At 45.4% G+C, this 26,033-nt stretch overlaps 1 protein-coding gene across 1 annotated transcript in view; it reads left to right on the plus strand.

The window, feature by feature from the left end:
• The window catches only part of CADM3 (cell adhesion molecule 3), an 80,912-nt gene that overhangs the window by 29,722 nt on the left and 25,157 nt on the right, over window positions 1–26,033 (plus strand). The gene's annotated exons all lie outside the window — the stretch shown is intronic.

The raw sequence follows: 26,033 nt of genomic DNA on the forward strand, positions 1-26,033 counted from the left end.
TCCATGGTCCTGAAAAGCAGTCAGTCCTTTCTCAGCTCTTGGCAGCTTCTTGCTCTCCATCTTCCACGCACGGCTGTTATCTCTTTCAATCCCACTATCTCTCGCCTGTTGCCCCTGAACTGGTGGACTGTGTTTTCCCAGCAATTCTGTTAGAGCTCCCTCATTGGAGATCTAATGGGGCCATTTTTCATGTTCTCCTTTACTTTCCCCTTCCTTTGCTCACCATTGACAGGCCTGATTTGCAACCTTCTGCTTCCCCATGATCTTCTCCCTCTGTTGGACACTTGATGGTGAAGAACACAAGAAGTGCCATGTTGGGTCAGATCAATAGGGCATCTGAGCTGTTGCTTTCCATCTTTTAACATCGCCCATCAGGTATTCTTGTGCTTCTCATTAGTGAGAGACAACTATAATATTGTCAAGGAGGGCAAAAGAGCAACATGGTCTACGCAAAAGAACTTTGATGGGGGAGAGCTGAAATCCTTTTTTAGTGCTGAGGTTACCCTGAATCAGGAATTGGGGTGGGGGGATATCACTGCAGTTTGAAGAAGTCTGTGATGTTTTGGGACCATTCTGTGCATGTTTTTCTGAGCTAATGGCCACATTTGACATTTTAATAGCAGACCAGGAGCCTGAATTTCCAATGTCAACAGTGTTACCAGATCAAGAACAACACACACAGATACGCTTTAAAGTTATCTGTAGGATAATTTGTGCCATTACACATTTAATAATGTCAACTTCTGTCATGTTAAAAATGACAATTTAGTAACACTCTTGAATAGAGCCTGGAGCCCACACTCCAACTTTTTGGTTAGAATAATACAATATTAATGGTTAATTACATTTGCATATGAAGAAAGCAATTGCACTGATGGGTAATTTGGCTCAAGGCAGCAAAGAAGGATGGAGCTGCGTTCATCAGAATGAGATGACATCCTTAGATAAAAGGAGAATAAATCCATCTCACCCCATACTTTGAATAGTTGGGGCCTAGAACAATTGCCGTGCCTTTTTTCCTCTTTCTCTACCTACCAGTGTCTGTTCCTGCAGCATATCCATACTTGCTAGTAGGTTCTCAAAGGATTCCATGATGTCCATGACAAATCCCAAAGAATGGAGATCATAGCTGTGTTTGTATGACCCAGATGACTCAACCGCATTTTAGCCCAGTGTTCTGCATGAGTTCAATTCATCTGGTTGTCTATAGCTCCATATGCTTTGCAAATCTGGGAAATTAGATTCATTGAGTAAATGGTGGGTAAATAGATTCTGAAGAAGCTGGTTGAATAAACACAGCCCATGAGAATTCATATATATATTCCTACCTATTTTCTTCCACCCCTCCCCAGCCCCTGCCAATTTCTAAAGTTCAGGAAGGCCTGAATGGCCTTCAATGGCCTTCACTGAATGGTTTTCAATGCCTTTTGAAAACCATTTGGAATTCTGCAAGGTGGAATCATCATGTGGGTGTTCTGTCATCTTGGTAAGCCATACCCAAAGTGCCAACAGTTCAGAGAAGACAATGGATTCCTTGTTCCAGTGTGGCTTCCCTGCTTGTGATGGAGGCAGGCTGTCCCTTCTGGCAAGCAAGCCTCTCCCCAGGTTCCCAGGAGGCAGTGGGCAGGTGTCACCAGCTCATACCTGGCAACGATTGCTGTTGCACCAGCTGTAGACGGTTCCTGGCTTTTTTGTTTTTCATGCATGCCACCCCGCGGCTCTCAAATGCCCTTCTGAGTCCAAGAAGACCTGAAGGGGCTCTCCCCACATCCTGTATCTCATGGGAACTGTGGAAATCCTTCACCCCTTCCATTTCTTTATTGTTGCTCACTCTCACCAGTTTCCCATAGACTTCAAATAGGCTTTTTGGCATTGGTTTATTTTCACTGTAATTGTGGGCATGCCTATTCCAAAGGAATTCCCATTGAGTTCAATGAGACTACCTCTCAGACAGATGAGTACTGGATCTATCTTAACTATTTGCAAGGTGTTTCTCCTAATACAGTACTGGTCTCCATGTAGATTTGGGACGGTGCAGATTGAGGAACTCTTTATAAAACATTGGAACAAACGCATTTGTCTTCTGCATCCTAGCAAATGAGTTTTAAGAACCTGCAAAGCAGTGATTGGTGTGAGTGTGTGTGTGTGTGTGTGAATGATTTGATCAAAAATTGCAGTTTGGGAAGAAGATAGGTCTCTTGATTTCCCTAATCTTCAGAATGCATTTCTTCATTGCTATTCTTCATAAGGCAAGATCTCGTCAGGTGTGAAGCTGAAAACAGCAGCTGAGGTTTAGCAAAGCTTAGTTGGCTTTTCACACTGACCTACGGTCTTCCTCTTAGCATCTCTTCCTCAGTGTTTTTGTATCCTCTTCATGCCTGCCATTGTTTTCAAAACCCTTCTTAAAATGGGAATGATTAAAAAGTGCATCCAAATAGGGTAGAGTAGGAAAAAAATGTGCTATTCTAAGGAAGGCATCTCTGACTTTCCGCTCATTGCCCCAAAACCAGTTCTTGGGAACCCATGTGTCCTGCTCAGAATTGAGGAGGGGGCAAAATTAATAGATCTGTTGTAAATTTCCAAGAATGCGTTCGCCAGACCACGTTTGCTATAATTGATGGAAAATTCCAATGGGGTATAGTCAAAGCCAAATCTTAGATGGGTCAGATGAAAGTTTTAATGTAGTCCACGATGGTTGTATATTTTCAGGGAAAACTAAAAAGTTTCAGAGAATATTAATTCCCTTCCCTCCATTGTTTGTTTCTTGCCAGTTACTTCTAATTTACTAACCCTCTTTGCAGCTGTTGTTGTTTTTATTGTTATTTTAAAATTCCTCTTCTGTCTATATGATTTAACTTATCAGGGTCCATACAGCCTGCAAAAGGATGATCACGACCAAGCACTACGCCTTCATTGTATAAAATAAATTAGGCTGAGAGGAATCACCCAGTCAGTATTACAGCAAAGCAGGGATTCAGATCCAGATATCTTGGGTCCAAGTTGAGCAGCTGGACTATGATATTAAACTGCCTTGGAACAAGGACAGTGCTTCGTGGGTGGATGAATGTTTTGTCCTGTTTTGATGACCCCACCAAAATGGCACCCAAACCCAGGGAAGAGTCATTATACAATGGATTATTTCTTTCCACAAAATGGACAGAATTCGTTCTGGCTCGGTGCGGGTCCCTGGCTTTCAGGTCTGGATGTGCGACATGGCTGAGATTTCCCCACTTATTTATTTTAAACTAACATAAAAGCTCCCCCTTTCCCGCTAGAACTCGGCAAGGCAGGATCCTGGGCTAGATATCAGAAAAGCAACATCCTTGCCATTGCCATGACCCCATTCTGTCAAGGGCCAGTGGGTTACAACTGGGGAGCTCTTTTAATTAAATCTAGCTGGCTGTAGGGATGGTGTTCCCATCTGTTAGTTAAAGCTGTCAGCTTTGCCAGTCGCTGGAGGGCGAATGGTGGATTTAGGTCACGCCTCAGGCAGGCAGGCAGGCAAGCAGTTGGGGGCACCCGGGGAGGACTCGAGCTGTAGCAGGAAACCGCATTTTGTTCTGATCGTCCGGATGCCTTAAAGCCGCCGGGCTGAAAGGGGCAGACGAGGCATCTTGTGTTTGAGCAGAAACAAATTGGCTTCCCCAAATGCCCACTCAGCTCCTTTGTGGCAGATGTGGACCCTCAATATTCTCCCAACCCTCCGGTCTCCCATTTGCAAACAGCGCCATCCTAGGGACCCTGGCTTTCAGCAATGTTCTTGGCAGCGCAGACGCGGAAGCCGGGCGGGTGTCGTTTTACGGCCGGCCGTGTCACACTAGCTACCGCAGGAAGTTGCCATTCCACTGCTGGGTTTTATTTCCCTTGGGGGACATCAGCTTCTCGTCGCTGCTCTCCTGTATCGTAACAGCATCGCCTCGTCCCTGATTGGCTGGGATGACTTAAGTAATGGGATGGAGGCCGAGAATGATCTATTGGCTACAACTTGTTATAAAAAGCCATGAAAATAATGGAATAATGTTCCCCCGCCCAAGGGAGACTCTCCCACCCTATCCCCTCCCCGTTTATTACTTTCCCGAATAAAATCAGCCGGGCAAGCATTTGACTTGCTGTTTATACTTAATATTAGTTTTAGCGTCTGACAATATTTACCTTGCTAGTTTTGACACTCGCTATTTCATTTGCCTGTTTGTTTCTCTACCGCTCAATTCCATCAGATTAGGGAGGCTTAGGGCAACGTTTTCCACCACCGCTGCCACCGTGGTTCATATTTCCATCCCCAAGAGCGTCCCGGTCTAAGGAAATCAAACGTCGGAGGGATAGATGAGGCCAAGAGAATTTTTTTTAAAAAACAACCTTGTGCGGATAAATCTGTTTTCCAACAAAAATGGCTTCCCTGCTGAATCCAAAACAGCCATTCAGAGGGCATTATGTTTAACAGTTAGCCGTCAGGTGAATGGCCGTGTTGTTGTGATTTTTAAGAGGTGCTACAGAGTGGTCAGAGTTACGCTGGAAGGTAGGGTTTCTGAAATGTTGAAAATGCCAATAACCCAATGCCAGCTAGCTCTAAATGTGAGAAATGGAAAGCAGGGTTTCCATTAAAGTGGGGGAAAGCCTCTTTTGTGGGAAGGTAACCCTTTGCTTAACATATAATACAGATTCCTTATTAGCCATGCCATGTTGAGTGGAAAGCTTCAGCCAACTTCAACCAAGTGCTCGGTCCTCCCTACGCCGATAACGGGAACTCTTGAAAACTGCCGGACGGATGATACACAACGATCGTTAATATTAGATAGTCACGCAAAGAGTTGATTTGGAGATTCAGTGGGATGGCAGTTAAATCACGTCTCCAAATCCAGCTGCCTTTCCAAGTCAAATTGGAAAGTTGCACACGTGACATTTGATGCCTCGGTATTGATCGGGATGATTTGGGTGCTTTTGTGCGAGTCAAAAAAGGGTTAGTTTTTTCTGAATCAGTTTGGAAATCCGTATCAATGGATATGATTGGATGGGCTGATGGGAACTGGAGGTGGATTGCTTTTCCAAATTGATTAAAATCCACAGATCAGATTAGATCAATTTCCCAAACCAAATCAGTGCTTTGAATCAGACCTGGCTCCATTCAGTGTTTGATCTGTAGCCCATTGACAGATGAGGTGCATTGAGTTTGGAACGGTGATCGTTTTTTGTTCTATATTCAGTGCCCACCAAGATTTGAACAATCTAGCAAAGAAAGCAAAATTTTTTAGAGGGGGAGTTTTGGAGAGCAAAGCCACCAATGTTCAATGTGCAAATCTCATTTCAAAGATGGAACTTTGAAATCAGCAACGGAACTCATTCAGTGATTTTACAAAGCTGTAATTACAAGGAAATAATAATTGCACTGCTGGGTTTTAATCTGACTTCATCTCTGGAAACCTGAATAAGTAGAAGGACTCAGAAGGAGAGAGCGGTAGATAAATTGAAATGGGTTCAAGGAAGGGCATCGGAGTTGAGTAGAAAGGGATGGAAAATGAATCCTTTGAGGAAACGTGAGGACTGCAAATATTTAGAAGAAAGGGTATCTCCTTTCTGGAGAAGCAAAGAATTGCCATACCAAAGCGGTCAATACAGTGGTACCTCGGGTTATGAACTTAATTCGTTCCGTGACTCTGGTCGCAGCCCAAATTGGTCGCAACCCGAAGCAAATTTCCGCATAAGGTTCAATGTAATTACCGTTAATCCGTTCTGGCGTGGAGGACAGGGAGGCGGCTATTGCTTGGAGGGAGAGTCCCCCTCCCTACGACCACGTGTCGGGGGCGGAAAATGGCCGCGGACCACGTGTCGGGCGGAAAAATGGCCGCGGACCACGTGTCGGGCGGAAAAATGGCCGCGGACCACGTGTCAGGGGCGGAAAAATGGCCGCGGACCACGTGTCAGGGGCGGAAAATGGCCGTGGACCGTGTCACGGGAGGGAAAATGGCCGCATATCCTGTTCGTACCCCGAGGCGGAGTTCGCAAACCGAGGCAAACTTTTGCGGCCGGAGCTGGTCGTAACCCGAAAAGTTCGTTAACAGAAGCGTTCGTAAGCCGAGCTTCCACTGTAATTTGTTCTAGAAGAGACGGGATATTTTAGCCATGGATTGTTCTCATCAAGTAGAGTTGGTGAGATGGCCTCTAATACCTCCTCAATTGTTACGACTGTGTGAAATGTTGGACAGAAAGCAATTCCTGCTTTTTCTGCTCCCTTCATAGCTTCCTGTTTAGTTTCACTTGTGCTGCTTTATCAGGGTGTTACTTGTGGTGTTATTAGGACTGTTAGGAAGTGTTGACCTCCAGCACAAATATGAGTCAGTGTCATGCCTTGTTTCCTGCAAATGGTTTTGTTTTTGTTTTTAACTTATTATTGAAATTGGTCTGGCTTTTTCCCCTCAGCACTGTGGTTATGCTGCTTTATTTTCTTTCTTTTTCATCTTAATTGCTTTTGCCATGTTAACAAGATTTTCTCCCAGTTGTACATGCAGTGATAACCCCCAAGATTAAAACCACGGCAGTGCTTCCTATCTGGAGTTGACTTTGACACCTCTGTGGGATATGCAGACACAGGCCAAATGGCTGCTGATGGGTGCTTGAGAGCAGAGGAAGGCATCTAACCAGCATTTAAAGTTCTATCCTAGCTATCAGTTGGCATCCACAAGGGTGGGTGCCTGATTTGGCAGGACCGTTGGCAGCTCTTGTGTGTGTGATTTGAATAGCAACTAAGCTTAACCCTCCAGGGAGGGAGCCATGGTAGAGATGTCCCTCACCTTGGACTGCAAAGGTGGGGCTGTCAGGGCAGAGTTGGGCAGAAACGCCTCTACCAAAGGGGTAGCCAGAAAAACATTTCAAACCTTTCTCCAGAACATAACTCCCCCTTAGCGGGGACTGAACTATTGAAATTACTCACCCAGAGGAGTTCCTTCTAGATTTTCCTTGGGATTGGATGGAAGCGAGGGGAGCCAAAGAGGCTGAAGATCTCTGGAGGAAGAGAGGACAGTGACGCACGTGTTTCTTAGCCACCTCATCATTCGGCTTGCAAGAAGTTCTCCCTGGAGAATTTCAGAAGAGTTCCCTTCTCTCTTGGCAGAAAGATGGAAAGTTAAATCTCTTTCATCGACCTGGAGCAGAACTTGTAGGAAGAAACGGAGGGAAGGTTTTCGCCTAGTGGTAAGAGAAAATCCCCATCTCAGAGGCTATTCTTGTAGTCCCTTTATCTGTGGAGATCCATTTGCAAAATCTCTGTCCTTTGCAGGCAAATGGGTCTCTGCTCATCTTCACTCCCTTCCTCTGGTGGAAGCATTTCCAGTGCTCTCCCCTCCCCTTGCTGCACTTTCTGCAGATGTTGAACTACAACTCCCATGATCCTTCACTGTTGGGAATGTTGGTTGGCCTGCTAGAGGTTACAGTTCAGCAGTGGTGAAATACCACAAATAATGAGCAGGAAACCAACTGGAACAAAGCAGTTGCCAGGGCTGTAGCTCAGAGCCATGAACTTTTGGAAACTGGTGGCAGCAGGTTCAAAGAGGATCCAGTTCTTGACCCTTCAGAGGCAGGTCCAGCCAGCCAAGATCCTGTGCCTTGTCCCATAAAAGCCCAGAAAATGCCTCTACCTCTGATTCTAGGCAGGGCAGATTCATCAGTGACCTACTACGAAGTCCATACCACAAGCTGGCAAAGTACTTTGAAGGAAGCCAAGGTAACAATAAAATAGACTGACCCTTTGAAACGGAAGGAGGACGTGCAATGTAACTTGAGCTTCTGAATGAAAGGAGGGATATAAATGGACTTTAAATGAATAATGTAAGAAGGTTCTTAAAGATAAGAGATGTCTGACTGTGGAACAGCCTGCCTTTGAGCCTGTCTCTTTCTCCATAGGTATTTCTGCTCAGGCAGTCATTTATCAACCACTCTGTCATTCAACTCTGGACAATTGGAGAATCCAGGCCTGCATATGCCACCACTCTTTTTGGTAATACTCCCCCTCCCCAGTGAAAATCAGGGTCCTGATCCCATGCCCTCTTGAAGCAGCAGAGACCTGAAAACTGTTTAACAATGGCCACCGCAGTCCCCAACTGGGGGCAAATAAAACATTGGCTTCACCAGTATGTGGGACTTCGTCTACCCATTGCAGCCCTCAAGTCTGCCCCAAATGGTCCGGGGGACTCAGCCCTACGGTAGTTTCAATGTTCCTTGTCTGGACTGAATTACCTCCAGAGGTCCCTCTTAACACTGTGATTTTCACAGCCACATTTGGCCTATGGTTTAGGCTGAGTGCAGAAGACAAGGGAGCGACAGGGCTGTGATAAATCTCTTCCCACCCTGTTCTCCCTCCCATACACTTGATATGCCACAGCTTTAAACAGGCAGCACCAATTACATCCATCCAGCCATGGAGCCGCCCTGGACTCCCCTTCCTTTTGCCCTGCCACCGCGAAAGTTGCTCGGGTTGGGGTGACGGGCCACATGTGCTGCTATTCCTGCAGGCGTTGGAGTGAATGCCCCTGAGCTCAACTCATCTGATCCTTCCGTGTAAGATGAGGTCAAGCAGTTGCATTCACAGGACTGTAAAAGGAGTGAGTCAGCCAAGTGGGAGGTTGGTTGGATAATACTCGAGAGGAAGAGCAGCCTTGAGTCAGAGAGCAAGGAGCTCCTGACAATTAGCTTTCAGCCTTTTCAAGGGAGGCTGTGCCCCCTTGGGGGTCAGCCAGTTGCTGGAATAGCAAACAAGATCCTGCAGGGAGCCAGGAGCATGTCTAGCCTCACGCAAGTGGGAACAGCATGGCTTAAATACCCACCAAAGGAATCCAGCATTGGCAGCACGGAGGGGCCTATCCAGCCCAGCAATTGCTTTTCCAGCTTGTTTCAATTTTCAGTTTCAGTCAGTGCCAAGAAATCCGCTCAGCAACTAAAACTCAGCTGTACAAAGCACCGAGCACCATTCGGGCTGGGAATCCACAGCTTCGCAGCCTTATGAGGAAACTGGCGTGGCTGATGATGCAAGGTGGGAGTAAGACTTGAGCATCCTTTGTTCTTCTTCGGCTTGCGGTGCGAAAAGCCAAGGGAGCTGAAGACACACTGGAGCTGCTAGCTTGGAAATCCTAGTGCATTGTGGAAAATGCTCCAATTCTGCTCCAAGGTGGAGATGGGAAAACTTTGGGCCTAAAGCTACACCAACCAGATGAGCGGAGACTAATACAGTCCACCAGATTGGTCCATCTTGAAACTTTTCCTGGCTAAAATCTTTTGGAAAAGCTGTGCAAAATGTCACTGCAAGATTTGGGCAGTTTTTAACAATTATTTGGGGAAACTTTGATTGGACTGGAATGCATGTCATGCTGGAATACAGGAAGACCTGTCTTTAAACAAGATGGATCAGAAATCTCTGTTGACAAGCTACAAATCACTGAGAAATCTTCTTCTACACCCCTCTGCTTCACATAAATGGCGTTCTGTCTGTTCCTTGATCAGAGGTGTAAATGTCATTTTGTATACCAAGTGCCCCGTAAATTCACTATTCTCTGCTGCTAATAATAATTTATTACATGCCTTTTCCAAGGTACAGTAGCGATTGAAAGAAAAACACAATTGTCGCAAAATGCTGCCCTATTAGTTCATAACTTAACCGCCAATCTGTTAAACCAATATTTAGAACTCAAACAAATCAAACAAAAGAGCCATACATATTTAAAGGAATGTCTGACAATACTGAAGAACATGTATGCATCCATAATTAATCTAAAATCCTAACCAGTCTTAATGAGAGTCGAGTAAAATAACCTGCCCCCACACTAACCCACTAATAGAATCAAAAAGTCTTTAACCCCCTCTTTGAAGGCCATTAAATTACTATTTGCACTTTAGGATCCAGCTGTCGAGGAGTACAGAAATACTATTGAAGGAGGGATACAAGAACCATAAAGTAAATATCAGCTTAGTGCAGGGAAAGGGGAAAGTGTGAGAAAGAAACTCAAGAGAACCCAGCCTTGATTCTGTTTGGTATAAGAGGGAGCAGAAGGAGACTCTGGCAGGCCTCCAAGATTGTGTTATCACACCCTACAACAATAAAGCACCGTCCCTGTGATCTTTGCGGTGTCAGTTTCTAGACCTGGCCTACCTCAAAGGGTGGACACTAGTTACGTGAGAGTGGATCTGCAATTTACATTTTCTTTTCTTAGGAACTGCTGCTCCCTGCTCACGGCACACAGCGCAACCCAGCTGGGACCTGCATACGCAAACACACTCTGTCGATCTTTACACAAGTCGTGCTCAAGGGATCGCTTGCTGTACCTCTTCCCGGGTCCCTTGAGTGATCCTGGCTGTGTATACACACTCAATATTGCTGGGTGGCTATCGTTTCAAAGGAATATGTATTTCTTTTTCCCTGCATTCCTTAGAGTTTATATGAAACATCTTCCTAGATCAATACCTTGAAGAAGATTGTGCGCATAGGAAGGAGAAGAAGAAGAAATTGTGCTCATTGATTCTCTTGCAGAACAGCTGGTATTCAGAGGCAACCTGCCTGAAAGTGGAGCTTCCCTGTTGAGAGGCAGTGTATCTTTGAAGAGTAAGTGCTGAAAGTAGAAGATAACTAATTCAGTTGAACACCCAAAACAGGCTTTTGATACACTAGGAGAAAATACTGTGCATTTATTTTTCAGTCTTGGCATGAGGCAGGATAGGCTTACTTCTAAATATTTTACATAGGTGCGTATTGGTCCATGAGAAGAAAAGGAATATTCAAAACCCTTGATTTACCCTTGTTGTGAACAGAGCGTGTAAGGTTTCAAGTTCTCCAGAACTTTTCATCAGGTAAGGGGGGTAAAAAAAGGCAGTTGAAGAGGACTGTAGCAAGAAATTCATCCCCTTAAAGATGGCCAGACACAGTGATTTGAGAGCAAAATCAGAACTCTCTACCTGCCCATACAAAATTGTATTTGGACTGAGTAATTCTTTAAACAAGGTAGTTTGAAGCTCTGACTATCAAGATAGTAAGTAGTTGGAGTAATTTCAGTATCTTCTACTGTCGTCTTTGTAGGTGTAATGGTATGTGGGAAAGACCTTGGGAGATGGGAGGCAGGGAGAGATGCTGCCAAGGGAATGGACAGATAAGAGGGAGCATAGCTGGCAGCTGGATAGTGGATGGGGTAAGAGGCTCAGAAAGGACCCTTCTTAGTTTATCAGGCTGTAAAAGAGACCATGGGGAGCATTGTACTTTTAGATTTGCAAGATTCTGTCAATGTAGCCTTACTATAAAGTAGAATTAGTTTATCTGGTTGTGTTTCCTGTCTGGTCTACCTAGTAAGGCTGACAGTAGGACAGATTTCCTAAGTAGAAGCTTCTCTTCTTCTTCTGGATTGCACTTTAAAAAATGGGGGGGAAATGCCCAAGTATTCCTGGTAGAGTTGAATTTCCCAAATGTGCATGTTGATCAGTAAGCTTTTTCCCTTTTCTTTCTTTTAGCGTGTTAAAATGCTATACGGTACGTGCTCAGGGTAGCCCGGGGTTCCTCACAAAGGTAGTTTCTCATCTGTAGCACTTCTTGGACTGACCATGTCATAGCTCACTGGGAGCAAAACACTGACCGGGAGCAATTTGTTCCCAGGATGATCTGTGGTGAAATTCTGGTATCCCATCACCTAAAACAAGGGTTAGAAAGAAACCATTCTTGGCATTCAAACTGCAGGTCTGGAGTTGCATTTCCGGATGCAGCAGGAGAAACGAGGACAAAACCTAAATTTGATTGCTTCCCGTTTACATCAGATTCTGGTTCAAATTAAATATAGCTAATTTGATTTGTTTCTAGTCGTATATTTAATCATGTTTACCTCCTGTCATTTTTTAAAAAATTGCCACTTCGTAACAGCTTTTGGGATCTTGCGGGGGGGGCGGGTAACCCAAAGAGATGTATGCAGTCCCGGAATTTGAGACGGTGCATTTCTGAAATAGAGGACTGTGCTATGTAGTGCGCGCGCGTGCGCGCACACACACACAGAGAACATCTGTTTATCATTCTCTCCCTCCCCCCGCTTTGGTTGAGAACGCCACAATCTGCTCGCAGCAGATTTGACTGTTCCCATATCCCAGCAAAGTTAAATTGATGATAAGCGTCATGCATTTGACAGGGCCTATGGCTGTGAGCAATTCCTACTTTTAAAAAACATAGCTGTGTTGATCCATGAGAAGAAAAACACCCAATTCTGTAGCTGGGCAAATCCAATCAACAACAACCACAAGAAACACATCCAAGCTTTGGAACTTTTAACCCAGCAAGCCAACTAGCAAAAACTCTAGGGGACCCTACACCTGGGCTTTGCATCTGAGATCAGAGAAGCACTGCAAACGTGCACATGCAGTTCTGGAAAGGTAGACTGTATCTCAGATCTGCTCCTGCCTTGGGCGAAGCATGGCCTTTTCCGAGTAGAGCCGACAGAAAACAAAGTGACTCGCCAGCAAGCCGCTAGGACAGCGCAAAGATTTGATTTGGAAACTCGATTTGAATGCAATTTGATCAAACCTCCTAATGGAGTCAGAAAATCAGTTCAGATCAAATGCATTTGAATTGATCAATTGGGGAGGCTTCTGTGCGTGCCCCAAAGCTATTCTTTCCCCCAGATTCAGTTTGGAAAGCCTAAAGGATTCAGCCCAATTTTCCAATGGCTTCAAACCATTCATTTGAATTGATGATGCAAAGCAGATCAGAGCTAATTCGCATACCCCTACAGAATACCCTTGGTTTACAAAAGTGGACCTTCCAAGGCTGTCTTTACCAGAAATATAGTGTCATTGTTGTTTCCAGCCTTACCCTTTCTTCTTAGAAAGACAGCAAAGCCAAGAGCAGGGATTCCTGAAAGACAGCGTGAGTAATTTGATCGACATATAAGTGGAGGACCTGGAATTGCAAGGAGAGATTTAAGGTCAAGACGTTGACTCCTTTTAACTGGGGAATCAGCTAAAAGCAAGTTTTACCTCTCGCTTCTTCATTTTAGCCCTTGGCTGATGCAAAATTCCTTCATGCTAGATCAGGCAATTATCCTCCCATTGCCCTGATATTTTTAGGAATTTACTGCGGTGTCTCATCTTTCCTTCAAGGACCTTGAGAAGGATACTGGGTTCTCCTTCCAACTCAAGGTCACCTAGAGAGCTTTGTGGCTGGCTGAGGATTTGAAACTAAGTTTTTCTCGCTTAGTTATGGATTAAACAATTTACCTGGTCACCTCAGATGTTCAGGGAAATGGTGGCAGAGGGACAGAGATTTCTATCTGGTGGCTTGATTTTTGTGATGTCCACCATCTCTCTCTCCCCTGCCTCCCATCCCAGCTCCATCCTGATCTGGTTTTTCAAAGATATTCACAGAACTGAGATCGATTGTGTCGATCAGTCGCTCTATTTCCAATGTCACCTCTTTATGGTCATCCTGAATACGTGTGAATCTGTTGAGTTTGGTTTCAGCCAGGGTTTATTTAAGCTGATGTTCATGAAGCCCCACCCAACCCCGTTTTTTGTCTGCATCATTTTTGAATTGCTTAAAAAATGCCGAGCACATAATGTTGGGTGCCTCTTTGCCCTCTTTTCTCCTAACAGCTGCTTTTTTGGTACCATTGTACCCCCAACTCACGGGGGGAATTATTTCTGAACAGCAATTTCAAGCCATGTCACAATTCCTGGAAAAGCATGAATTCTGATCCAGAACACTCTCTCTCCTCTACACCTATAGATAGAAGAAGTGTGAATTGAGGATTTGGGGATCTCTGTGAGCATAAAAGCAGGCCCTCCCCAATTTCTCATTCTCTGCAGCAAGCTTGACCCCAGAGGTCATTTATTTATTTACACGACTTAGCAGACTTTGGTGCAACAGATTTCAGAGCAACTTTCTGTTCCAGTTGCAAGTTATTTGTAACATGTTGCTCAGATTGATGGCAGGGACCATTGGCATCATTGGTGTGATGACATCATTAACAAATTAACAAATTGGATGAGCTATGCTTCAACGGACATTTCTGAATAATGGGCACGTCTTCCCCCAATTAGCGAGTTAAAGCAAGTTTTAACCGCATTTAAAGCATTTAAAAGCCCCCCCCCCTTTTAGAATTAAGTAGGAGCAAATTTGGAGGCTGAAGACAACGCCGCATCTTTTGAACAGGGTCACCGTGCAAATGGAAGCGGGCGATTTAAAACTACATTCGACCTGCCTTTGGGTGGGAGGTTCTACCTGGTGAATGCCGGAGCATTGCATTCACCCAGCCTGCAAACTTGGATGAGCGGTGAATTTATTTACTAACTGATGCATTTATTTGGTAGCTTAGGGCATTGTGAGAACCCAGCCTCCTCCATTGGTTAATTTTGGGTTCTTATCTCTTGGGCAGACCCAGGATAAGAGTTAATTTAGTCATTAGGTTAAACCTGTAGGGTGAACTCCCCAACAGTAACACAGTTTGAATTGCAACTTCATCCAAATGGTTTTTAATCAATTAAATAGTTAATAGGATTATGAGCTACATGTTTAATGATTTTCCTGTCTGTGTCACATTAGAAACTGCAACGCAGTGGAACTATGGGCAATGCAGGGAATACACTGTAGAATGATAGAGTTGGAAGGACCCTCAGGATTCATTTAGTCCAACCCTCAGTGTTGATCAAGTTCAGAAATCATTTAGTTACAGTGGAACCTCGGTTTACGAACTTAATTCGTTCCGTGACTCTGGTCGCACCCCGAATTGGTCGCACCCCGAAGGAAATTTCCCCATAAGGTTCAATGTAATTACCGTTAATCCGTTCTGGCGTGGAGGACAGGGAGGCGGCTATTGCTTGGAGGGAGAGTCCCCCTCCCTACGACCACGTGTCAGGGGTGGAAAATGGCTGCGGACCATGTCACGGGAGGAAAAACGGCCACGTATCCTGTCCGTACCCCGAGGTGGAGTTTGCAAATTTTTGGTAAATTTTTGCGGCCAGAGCTGGTCATAACCCAAAAAGTTCGTTAACAGAGGCGTTCGTAACCCGAGGTACCATTGTATATTGTTGACCAAATCATCCTACTCTCAATATTGCTCGGCCTTCTCTAGAACATGCTTCAATGCTCTTCCCTCTGCATTCACGGAGGGTACATATAATCAGGTACCCCTTTCCCACAGACAATGCCTCTGGGCCCCTGATGAAATGAAACCCTAGAACATGTCTTGCTGAGGTGTAGTTTTAAGAACTGTGTTCCCAACTAATCCAACCCTTAACAGATCGACCACCCCCCACCCCGCCAGCCATTCAGACCAATGGTATTTAGAATTTTTCCTAAAAGATATGTGCCCTGAAATCCCTTATACAATTGCTAAACTCTGTGCCCAAGGCTTCGCTATGTTCAGATCCGCCAACAGAAGTAGGTGACTGGCTTAACTTATGAGACTTTGCTGCAGTCTCAGATGGTTTTGGGTTGTTTTAGCTTTTTTGGACTGTAATAAAATGTTTGTTGGTCACATCTGAGCCTCCCCAGGGTTACAATAACTCTGTTCTCCCACCCATTCCCCCTACCAGAAAGACTTCCTCATGCTTAGAAATCCAAAGGTTTCTAAGCCAAAAGAAAAAAAGGAAGACATCCGGCCTGACTGGGGAAGTGAGGAAAAAGATAGAGTGCAGGAAATACTACAGTGCCATTAATAAATGAACCATTGGTTTTATTAAGTACATTGTGGCTGCTGCGCAGTTTTTTTTTTCTTTAAAACTAATTGACAAAAATTGGGGTGAGTTTGAGGAACAGCACTGGGAAAAAGGAAAACATCTTAAGAATCCCCCAGTCTTTTCCCATTTCAATCACCACTTTCTCAACCATGTTGAAATCAATGGCCATATTTTCCGGTGCATGTTGATTTATCTGTGATTTTAGGTACGAGGAATGGCACTGGCAATTTTGTTCCTGCTCTTCTTCCACACTTCTCCTCTTCCAACTCATGTGGAGATCCAAAAGGTCATGTTGTCATTTCTCCATCCATGGCAGGAACCCACCTTTACCCCAGTAGGGGAATTCTGGGAGATGTAGTTCCAACACATCAGGAAGGTACCACTTTGGGGAAAGGAGGGAACAGATTTCAGTCCCATGGAGCTATGGATATCACTGGACCAACAGACCTCACAGGGTTGTTGCTATGGGGTGTATGCTAACTTAAGCCCCTGGAGGAAAGTGGGGTGAATAAATGAATCAGAGTGCCCAGAGGGACGAAAAATGAACAGAACATGACAGACTCCCTTGCAGGGCTGTTGTAAGATTTGCAACTAGAGAAGCCCCAGAAAGAGTTTGAAGACCAAGTTACATTATCAAAGTGCTAACATGAAACAAACAGGAATCAGTAGCAATCTAATGAAGTTATTAATTGTTGATTTGGAAGCAGCTGAGAGTGGAAGATTGTGCTGGGGCAATTCAGTTGTAATTTTTAAGAAAAGTGGATTATTACAGGGATTAGGTTTCTTCATCGTCTGGATAGAATAGATAGTGTGATCTTGATTTCAGACTTTCTCTTCCTTGGAAATGATTTTCCTGTATTAATTAGCTAAGGAAAAACTGTCATCTTAGATAACATCACCTATATCAGAAGAGTAATATTTATACTAATTAGTTAATTAATTAATTAATTAATTAAGCCAAACAGAGACAGTTAATAGATTAAGAGCATTAGGGGATCCCGTAATTGATTGACTGTCAGAAAGATAGCTTCCACGCGGTTTTCAGCAAGGCGTACAGTACTGAGGACTTTTATAACACTACACTTATTTGCAATTTCTCAAAAGGACACCACGATTCATTTTAAGTTTCAGCTTGTTTTGTCTATAACTGGCTAATCACAATCCTCCCTACCCCCCTCCCTGAAATAATTGATGACAGCTTAATGCACAGGAGCAGTCTACCACTAAGTATGGGGTGAATCAACTTGACGCCTTCCTTGTGACTTTCCTCAGAAGCATTTCAGTCTTGCAGTTTTGGCAATCTCTCTTCTTGAAAACCATATTTTAAGTTTTGGGCACGCCACTTAAACCTTCTTCACCTGTCAAGAATGCCACTGGGTTTTTTTTCATGGATTTTTCTTTTATCAGATTGTCCTTATTTTTAAAAAACCAATTTCAGCCAAGTAATGGAGGAGCACTTGACTTTAGGTTGTGTGTGTGAATTCTGGAGATTGAGTCTGAAAGCAAAAGAATTGGAAATCTGAAGCCAGTTGGGTTTCTGGTTTGAACGGCTGGCTTGAAGGGGGTGCCTCTGAACAGATTTAGAATATTTCTATCCCCCCCCCCTCCAAAAATCTGGTGCAAATATCTGAATCAAGGCTAATTTAAACTGACGATGATTTGAGCATCTGAATCAAACTGGATGTTTTCCAGCTGGAATGAGAAGGCTGCATCAGATTGCAGATCCAGGTGGATTTAATCGTTCAACTCAGATTTCTCCGAATCGCACTCCCTAAGTGATCAGCCCTGCCAACTTACACACCCTCCATTTTCAAGAGCAGTGTATCTCAAAAGAGGTTCACTGTTCTCTTGAATCTGTATACCAGAGGGCTTAATTTGAAGCTAGAGTGGGACCAAGGAGTTATCTGGGGTTTTCTTCTAACTATTCTCATTCAGTATGGTGGAGGAAACTTTGGTTTAGAAATTATTTTAAAGGAGAAATTAATATTAGTGGAAATTGCATAGATAGAATGGAAAGTCCTTGCATTTTTCTATCAATGAAAGGTGATGTTTCTCTTTCATTGTACAATCCCATCTCACTGGCTTCCCGCACTTCAATTCCAAGGAGAGACATCAAGAGGCCGTCTTATTTACAGGGTCTCCTGTCGCCCTCAGCGAGGAAAAGAGATCCCTCCTCTCAAAAAATGGTTGGAGCATTTCTCCTTCTTTGGAGACCTTCAGAGGAATCGCCCACTCAGTTCCTCTGCCCAGAAATTTGGGGGAGAAATCTGAAAAGGCCATTTGTGCCTGGTTTTATTTTAGGCCCAAACAGGCATACATGAAGAAGAAAATAAGCACAACGCCCTAGGAAACATACATGTTCAGGGAAACATTGAGAGGCATTTTCCCTGCATTCCTGGGTCCAGTTCATCATCCGATGCAGAACTGAGACCATGCTCAACTTGCACTTGGTGAAATGACAAACAGAACATACCTAGCTGCAAAGTTTCTGAGGCTGGCTGCAAGGGGACTGTGAAAGCACTTTGTTTTATCCCCTCCTTGGATTTTTCCTCCATCCTTTCCTTCCTTCTTGCTCCCTTTTTCTTATAAAGCAGGGGTCAATCCCATGCAGCTACCATAGTTTCTGGCATGGTGGGGTGGTTGTGCTGCAGCACCAGCCCTTGGGGTCAGGGTTTGGCACAATTCCAATATTGTTGGCTTGTACACCTGGTCAGAAGCAGCTGTTATCTTCTGCAAACAGGTTCTTGGGACCATCACCTGTTCCACATGGTTCCAGCCCTCAGCGGCATCTTAAGCCAAGCGTTCCTCCAATTCTCTGCTGGCTGGCGTTTTGTGGCAGTCTGTGTCACCGACACTAGGCCAGGTTCTCAGGCCCCCATGGGATTTTCTGGAGGGTCACAACTGACAGCAAAACTAGGCTTTTTCTGAGACACACTAAAACCCTAGTCTGATGTTCTGGGATCTACTGAACTCTGGAGAAAGCTTGTGTGAGCCTCCAAAACTGAATGGAGTCTCCATTGCCTTCCCCTGAAAATGCATATATGGAAATTGTGCATTAAAAAGTGTGCATGTGCGCCTAGCTAGGAGGAGAAGGAGTATATTAGGGAACGTTGTGGGCAAAACACTTTATACTAGAAAAAGTTGCAAATGGTAATGATTGAGGATGTTTCCCGTGGAGGGCTGTCAGTCAAGGATGCTATTGTAGCCAAATTTTGCCTGGCAGAAACTTAGGTTAAATGATCTGTGACACTCCTTCCAATCTGATAAAATTCCAGTCTGAATTTGTCGTCTTTCCCCAACCTGGTGCTTTTCAGATGCATAATGACCACACACACACAAACACACACACACACACACTTCCAGCCATATTGAGGGAAGTTGGACAGCGCCTTTCCTATAAAGAAAGCAATTGGGAGTTTTAGCATGGAAATATGTGCCTGGGCCTAAGGACAGGCTGAGAATGATTGGGTGAAGAAAAGAGTCTCGAGCTATTAATATAGGCCTGAAGAATTACCTTTTCAATGGTGGAGAACAGCTGTAGCTCAAAATTGAAGTGTTGGGTCCTTGGGGTGCTCTGAACTTGGTGCTTTTCCTGCAGACGTCTCACTATCAGGCTAGATAACAACATCAGTGCAGGGAGAGTGGAGTTTACTGGCTGTTTATATTCAGGAGCTTCCCCTGGGAATTGTCTTTTGTGGTTTAAAACTTGGGAAAAGGAGGCAGCAACACCCACCCACCCACCCCATTCCTAAAGCCTATTCCTGAAGGACAGTTTCCCCTCTCTAACCCGAATTGGTGAAATGGAATGGGTGCTCTTGGATAAATGGGATGAGCGAAGGAAATCTCTTACTTGTTTGAGAAAGAGAACCTCCATTTCCACCCCTTGGTCTTCGTGAGCACCCCAGCTTTCATGAGATGGGAAGGGCTCTCTTTTGCACATTGTAGCATTGGTGGGTGTCTCTTTTTATTGCTCGAGATGGTTGCTTTAGGCTAGTGTAGGAAAGAGAAGAAGGATAGCAAGAATGCTTTGCTCTTGATCTAAACCAGTGTTTCTCAACCTCGGCAGCTTTAAGATGGGTGGACTTCAACTCCCAGAATTCCCCAGCCAGCATTGCTGGCTGGGGAATTCTGGGAGTTGAAGTCCACCCATCTTAAAGTTGCCGAGGTTGAGAAACACTGATCTAACCCATCAACCACTGAGGAGTTCCTTTTCCAGCATCTCAACGTCTCTTCCTCAAGACATTTATTTGCCCCTTCTGGGTTGCGTTGACAATGACTGTCTCACCCCACCCTTGTTTCTTTCCCTCCCACCCTATCTTGCTCAGCTTGCAGGCCCCACCACTGAGTCAAATACCACATTAAAATTAAATCTTTCCTTCCACTCCAGATGGAAACCTGGTTTTCTGAACAAATGCGGAGAGTTTATTAAAAGAGAGAGAGAGAAAGCCAGGTTTCTCTCCCTGTGGAGAGAAAGAATTGCAACATGAAAGAGAGGATGTGTACACGCACAGAGAGACACACACACACTGCCGCTCTGTAACAAAATAAGTGCACAATCACCACTCTCCACCCAGGAGAATTTCCAACAAAATTACCTTCTTCTTTGAAAAAAATTTCAAAAGCAGATTCTCTTTCATCAAACTGAATGAGAATGGGAGGGTGGAAAAGCCTCCCCCCCCCCCATTCCTCTTCAGCATGGCAAAGGTGATAGAATCAGTGAGTGGGGCGGGTTCTTGGAGGTCATCCATTCCAACCCCACTCCATCCTCCATTGCAAGAAATCCAGACCTGCAGCATTCTCTGGAAAAGGCTGTCGGGTTTCTGCTTTAGGAGGTTGGACTGATGCTCTAAAACCAGCCTTACTTTCAACCCATGTACTTTCTGAATTCCTTCTGTTAACATTAACAAGAAACATGTGGAACTTTGCTTGATGGCAAATGTATTATGGGGTGTGCTCCACTCTGTGAGATGCAGGATGTTATCCTGAGATAGGTGCATATAAGCCCCCATAGATGGCAGAGGAGAGGTCAGGAAGATTTAAAAAAAAAAAAAAAAGGCCAGAGGGAAATGAAATGCAAGAGGTGCAGACAGTGATAATTACTTATTGATAGCAGCTATTCACAAAACAATCATCCTTGCATTGATGAGGTGATTAATTGCATGTCCTGAGATAAGAAACCTTAGCCTCTATTTTTAATTTATGAGAAACAGTCCTAGACCTACCAGTACATTTCAGCTTGATTGTTGTTTCATGATAAAATAGGTTTTTCTAACTTCTGGGGTGACTACAATGGAAGTCAGCAAAACGATGCCTGGGTGCACACAGCATGTTTTTAACCATGGCAATTAAAGACTTAGTGACTGTACTCACCCACTATGCTAAACTGGGTTAGTTTTACTCCAGATTAGGTGGTGGTTGTTCCTGTGCTGATTAGATTGATTTATGATTCAGGAGATTGGGCAAAGTCAGAGAGTGGGCGAATTATCAAGTTAAGCCTGTTGGGGAAACACAGAATGGCTCCCTGGCTGGTTTGGGGGTGCTGCCATTTCTAGGTCAATTTGGGGTCTAATGATGAGGATGAAAGTGAATGAGGTGAAAACAGTCAGCAGTTTCCAACCTTGAGCGTGGTGGGGAAGCAACTACAGAGACACCACCCCTGGGGCATAAGTGGTGGATTTTCAAGCTAGAGTAGAGACAATCAAACTTGGTTGAGCAGAAGAAGCCTTCATTCATGCATTCATTCATTTTATTTGTATATCGCCGAATCAGTAAACATTTTTATTTATTTATGTGTCCCATTTATATAGCTGCCCATCTCTCACAAAGCAACTCTGGGCGGCATGCAACAATTAAAATAACAAGTGAATAAAAACAGGCATTTAAAGAGGTAGAGTTATTAAAATAAAAACATGATCCCAATTTTGTTTTTTAAAAAAAAAAGGTTTTCAAATAGACAAACCCCACGGAGAGGGCAGAACTTCAATTACAGCGGAGCCATCTAAGAATGTCTCTGGTTCCCCAAAACCCCCAGGCCTGATGACACAGCCATTCTTGTGTTGAGAAAATATGCTTTGGAGTTGATGTTCTGTCGGTCCGCCCACACTCAACACCCACACCCAAAGTCCCTGTGGTGCATGTCGGTCCTTCCTTAATTCTGATGCGAGTTATCCTGAGATCATGTCAAGGCCAGGAAAAGGGGCTGTTGCTTTAATAGGCACCAACAGGCGCATGCCCTGTGCACTGCCCACCCCGGCTCCAAATCGCTCATTCGGCGCTACGCCTTCGTAGTGCAGAGGATACCAGGGAACGAACCTCCTCTCCCTGTCTGAGGTGGTAACCGACCCTGCCCACCATGGCGGCCACTTTGTGATCGAACCCACAGCAGGCTCTCAAAAACCCATCCGCCTGAAAAAAAAGCAGACTCCTAGTTCAGGCGGCCTCCAGATCTTTGTGGCTGAAGCTTTCTCTTCCCCAGCAAAGGTTTGGGAATTCAATGCTCAGCGTTGGCGGATAAAAATGGGAACAGGCAGCGGATGAGTTTGTTTTTTTCTTGACCAAGGCCTTGGAAAGAGACGCTGGAAGTCAATAAATACCCAGCCAATATCGGAAACGCAGAGATAGAACGCTCTCCTTCGCACACCAAAAAGGAGAATCTCAGAAAGTCTCGTCGAAGTCTTTTAATAATGCAGAAAGGACCTTGGTTCAAGGTGATGGACTGCAGTCTGGGCACTTGGTAGGTTTGCAACAGGGGCTTAATCATCTTCCCGAAAACATGGGGTTATTTCAGAATAAACATGACTTATTTAAAAAAGAGAGAGGCTCGGCAGGTTTATTTTTACAGTAAAAGTAAGAAAAGTAACTCTAAAATGTTACTTTGGAAAAATAGAGAGGGAGGAGGAGAGCAGGGCTTCAGAACAGCCTGTCGGCCTCAGTCGAGGAATGTACACTGGTCCTGTTGGTTGATGAGGATTCGGCCATTAATTCTGGGGGTCGTTTAGGCCTCCCCCCCCTCCTGGTGGAGAGCCCTGACTGTTGTCCCCAAGGTCCATTCCTGGGCCACCGGAAGAGAGCAACAGTCAGACCAGAGAGCGGAGGCTAAGAAGGGCCAAGGCTCTGACTGGCAGAGGGCGGTTTCCTCTCTCCACCCAAAATGCTTGCGCAGGTCTGGCCTGCAAAACCTGCAACGTCCCCATTGCAATTGTTTTCTGTGTCAGAAGGAGGGAATGGATGCCAGACATGGGGAGTAATGAATATGAAGTGTTTGGAATTGGTGTGGTTGTGCACTTTCCAAACAGCCCTCTTAAAATAAAATCCAGATTATCTTAGAAACAAGCTGCTCCTTCCTTCCTTCCTTCTTCCTTCCTTCCTTCCTTCCTTCCTTCCTTGGGAGGGGTGGGGGTGGGGGAAGCATCCCTTTTATTGTCTTTATTAGGAGAAATATTGAAAGCTGTCAAGCTGGCAGGGAAGGAAGCCACGAAGCGCATTCAATAAAGAGGATCTTCATTACAGAGCATCTCAGTGCTCAGCCCGCCGTGCGTGCCTGCCGGGAGAACGCAGTTTTAATTGGCAGGCCTGCTGGGCTGACTAACGCAAGCCAGACAGAGGGGCCGTGAAGGACTCCAGACAGAGCACGCGGACGGGTCTATCTTGCGTTAGCTGTGGATACGGAGAGCGTTAAAAGGAAATTGTGTGGATCTGCAGCCAAGAGAGCCACCCGTGGCTCTGAGGAATGACAAGTGGGGTGGTTGGCACCAGGTTATTAGCATGCCAGCCAGGGTTCAGGGTGCCAGCTAGGATCCACAACTCTCCACCTTGCCCCCTCCCCATAGGAGTGTTTCCCAACCAATGGCTGGCTGGGGAATTCTGGGAGTTGAAGTCCACACATCTTAAACTTGCCAAGGTTGGGAAACACTGCCATACTAAATCAGGTTTCTGTGATTCTGGAGCATGCTCAGTCCAATGGTCCCTTCAAGGATCCATTGCATCCGGAAGAGACAGAACTTTGAACTGGGATATGCAAATGAAGGGGTGGGGCTTATGCAGATGAGGATTGAAGACGTGCCTGGATTCCCCTGAGCACCATGGGGTAGACCCATGGGAGATAACCTCGGGGGCTAGAGAAAGTGGGCAAGATCTGTCCTCGGCTCCCAAATCTTCACCCTTCTGGACAAGGGACTTCAGTTTAGGCCCTGAATGGGAAAAGCAAAATGTAACATGTTTGAAATGCTGGCGACGGAATCTGCTGGAACCAAAGTTGGCAGCTTGTTCATGTTCCAGGTGCCCAAATCCCCAGAAGTCTTGCCGAATTGCCAACCCCGAAGGCTTGCAAGAGAATGCTAAAAATCCTTTGAAATCTCGGAGGAGATTTCAGCATTTTGGGCTGGCGATCGTGCGAGGGTTCAGCAATTTCATGTGAGATTCTTCACATTTTATCTCATAATGTTTTTTTTAACTCTTACATTCGTCTTCATAGAACTTTGGAAAGTGGCAGACGGATGCTTTTAGAGGGAATCAAGCGCTTTAGCATCTGCAGGTCCCCTTTCCAATTCCCTATCTGGAGGAAACATAAAATGCCCTTGCCTTTCCTGAAAGCTTTCTGCAAGTCTCTTCCCCTGGGCATTTTCCATGTTTATTTATTTTTTTCATATTGGCTACCAAACAAAATAGAAACAGGTTGCAAGGCTGGATGCCAACATGAGCTGGCTCTTTTGCTGTCTGGGGAAGGGGGGAAAAGAAAAACAGATCTCCTCCTGTCCTGCCACCATCCAGATTTTCCTTGACCCAGTTTTTGAGAGAGCCACCCCGCCTCACCATAGCTCCACCTTGTCCTTGTTCAGTTTGAGCCAGAAAGATTGACAGCAGAGGAGTGACAGATCCTGGAAGCATATTTTGAGCCGGGAGACAATGCAAAGCCCAGCCCTCTTTCCATGGCAACTATAGAGCCAAAAAAGGGGGTGACTCTTGACAGCCCAAGGTGGAAGAGCTTACAGTGACATAAGGGTGACGAGAAGACGGGAGGGAGGGGAGTTTATCCAGAGCATCTGTCATGGCCTAGTTTCTCACCCCCAAGGACTGAAGGATCTGTTCTGAAGTGTTCCTCTCCGGGCAATGAACCTGCAAGCTTTGGAAAGGCGTCTGGCTGGGCCAGATGCAGGACCAGTCCCGATTTGGCAAGGTTGGCCCCAGGCAGTGGAGCAAAATACCAAAATATCCCACGGAGCTCCAAGCCAGGAACAGGCCGGAGCTGGTAGACAACGGTATCTTGCTTTTATCTGGCAACGGGGATGGCTTGTTATTTATTTATTAAATTTACAATGCCGCCCGTCTCTCCTAGGGGGTGACTCTGGGCGGCTTACCGTTAAAATCCGAAACAATAAAAACAGAAAATATATGTTGTATTTTCATGAATGTTTATCTTGTTGTAAACCGCCCAGAGTCGTTTTGCGAGATGGGCGGTGACAAATTTGATGAATCAGTCAATAAAAATAAATATCCATATTGGAATAACCAACGACCATTCTATAGACAAAGCCGCCTTTGACCGCAGCTGAGGACTGCAGGCCAGTTTAGGGGGGCGCAGGAGAGATTGGGAGACCCTCGGTTCTTGCTGCAGAAGGGCATGGCTGGAAGGCTCTTGCCCCGGTCCACCTGCCTTAGGACCGCTCTGTCGTGCCCAGCGAGGCTTCTGAAAATGCCCTTCCAAATTGAGCGACGGGGACAAAGCCTCCTTGCGCCCACTTGGCTGAATTCCTTGGCTCGTTCGCCGCATCATGTGAAGTGTTTTGGAAGCTTCCATGTGGGGCTGATTGTAAAGGGCTAAATCTGAATAGCAACCTGGGGGCAGCCAGGCCGAGACAAGGGGCTGGTTGTTTGGGGGGGGGGTGGCAGCAGAGGCGCCGTGCTTGGGAAGACCGCCAAGAGATGTTGGGGATGGACAGCTGTTGGGGCAGAGCAGAGCAGAGCAGAGGAGGAGGAACTGAAGGCCGTGACCTCCCTTTCCTGGGCTATCCAGGCGGTGCAGAATGTGCTGAGTGAAGACACCCACAGCCTGGGGGCAGGGGGAGGAATGAAATGCTGCGGCTCGGAAATGTAAGGGGTCAACAGCGGAAGGATGCTTGTCGTGTTTGGTTGGGGCTGCCAAGAGAGCCGAGTCTTAGTTCCTTTGCTTTCCTTTAGTCACTGGGGGAATATCTGCCAGAAACAGAAGAAAGTGGTGTGTGGCTAGCCTCAACGGTTGACCTAAGGTTCTAGTCCTTAAGACAGTTAAAGAGGAAGAGAGACTGGCACTCGCCCAGTCGGCAGCTGGCGAATACTCAGTTGGTAGATCAGGGAGCGAAAGTGTCCCCTCT

The sequence above is a fragment of the Python bivittatus genome, unplaced genomic scaffold (assembly GCF_059951505.1).
Source record: "Python bivittatus isolate LINGU-HERP-01145 unplaced genomic scaffold, Pbiv_v1 ctg000180_np1212, whole genome shotgun sequence".
NCBI classification, from domain to species: Eukaryota; Metazoa; Chordata; class Lepidosauria; order Squamata; family Pythonidae; genus Python; species Python bivittatus.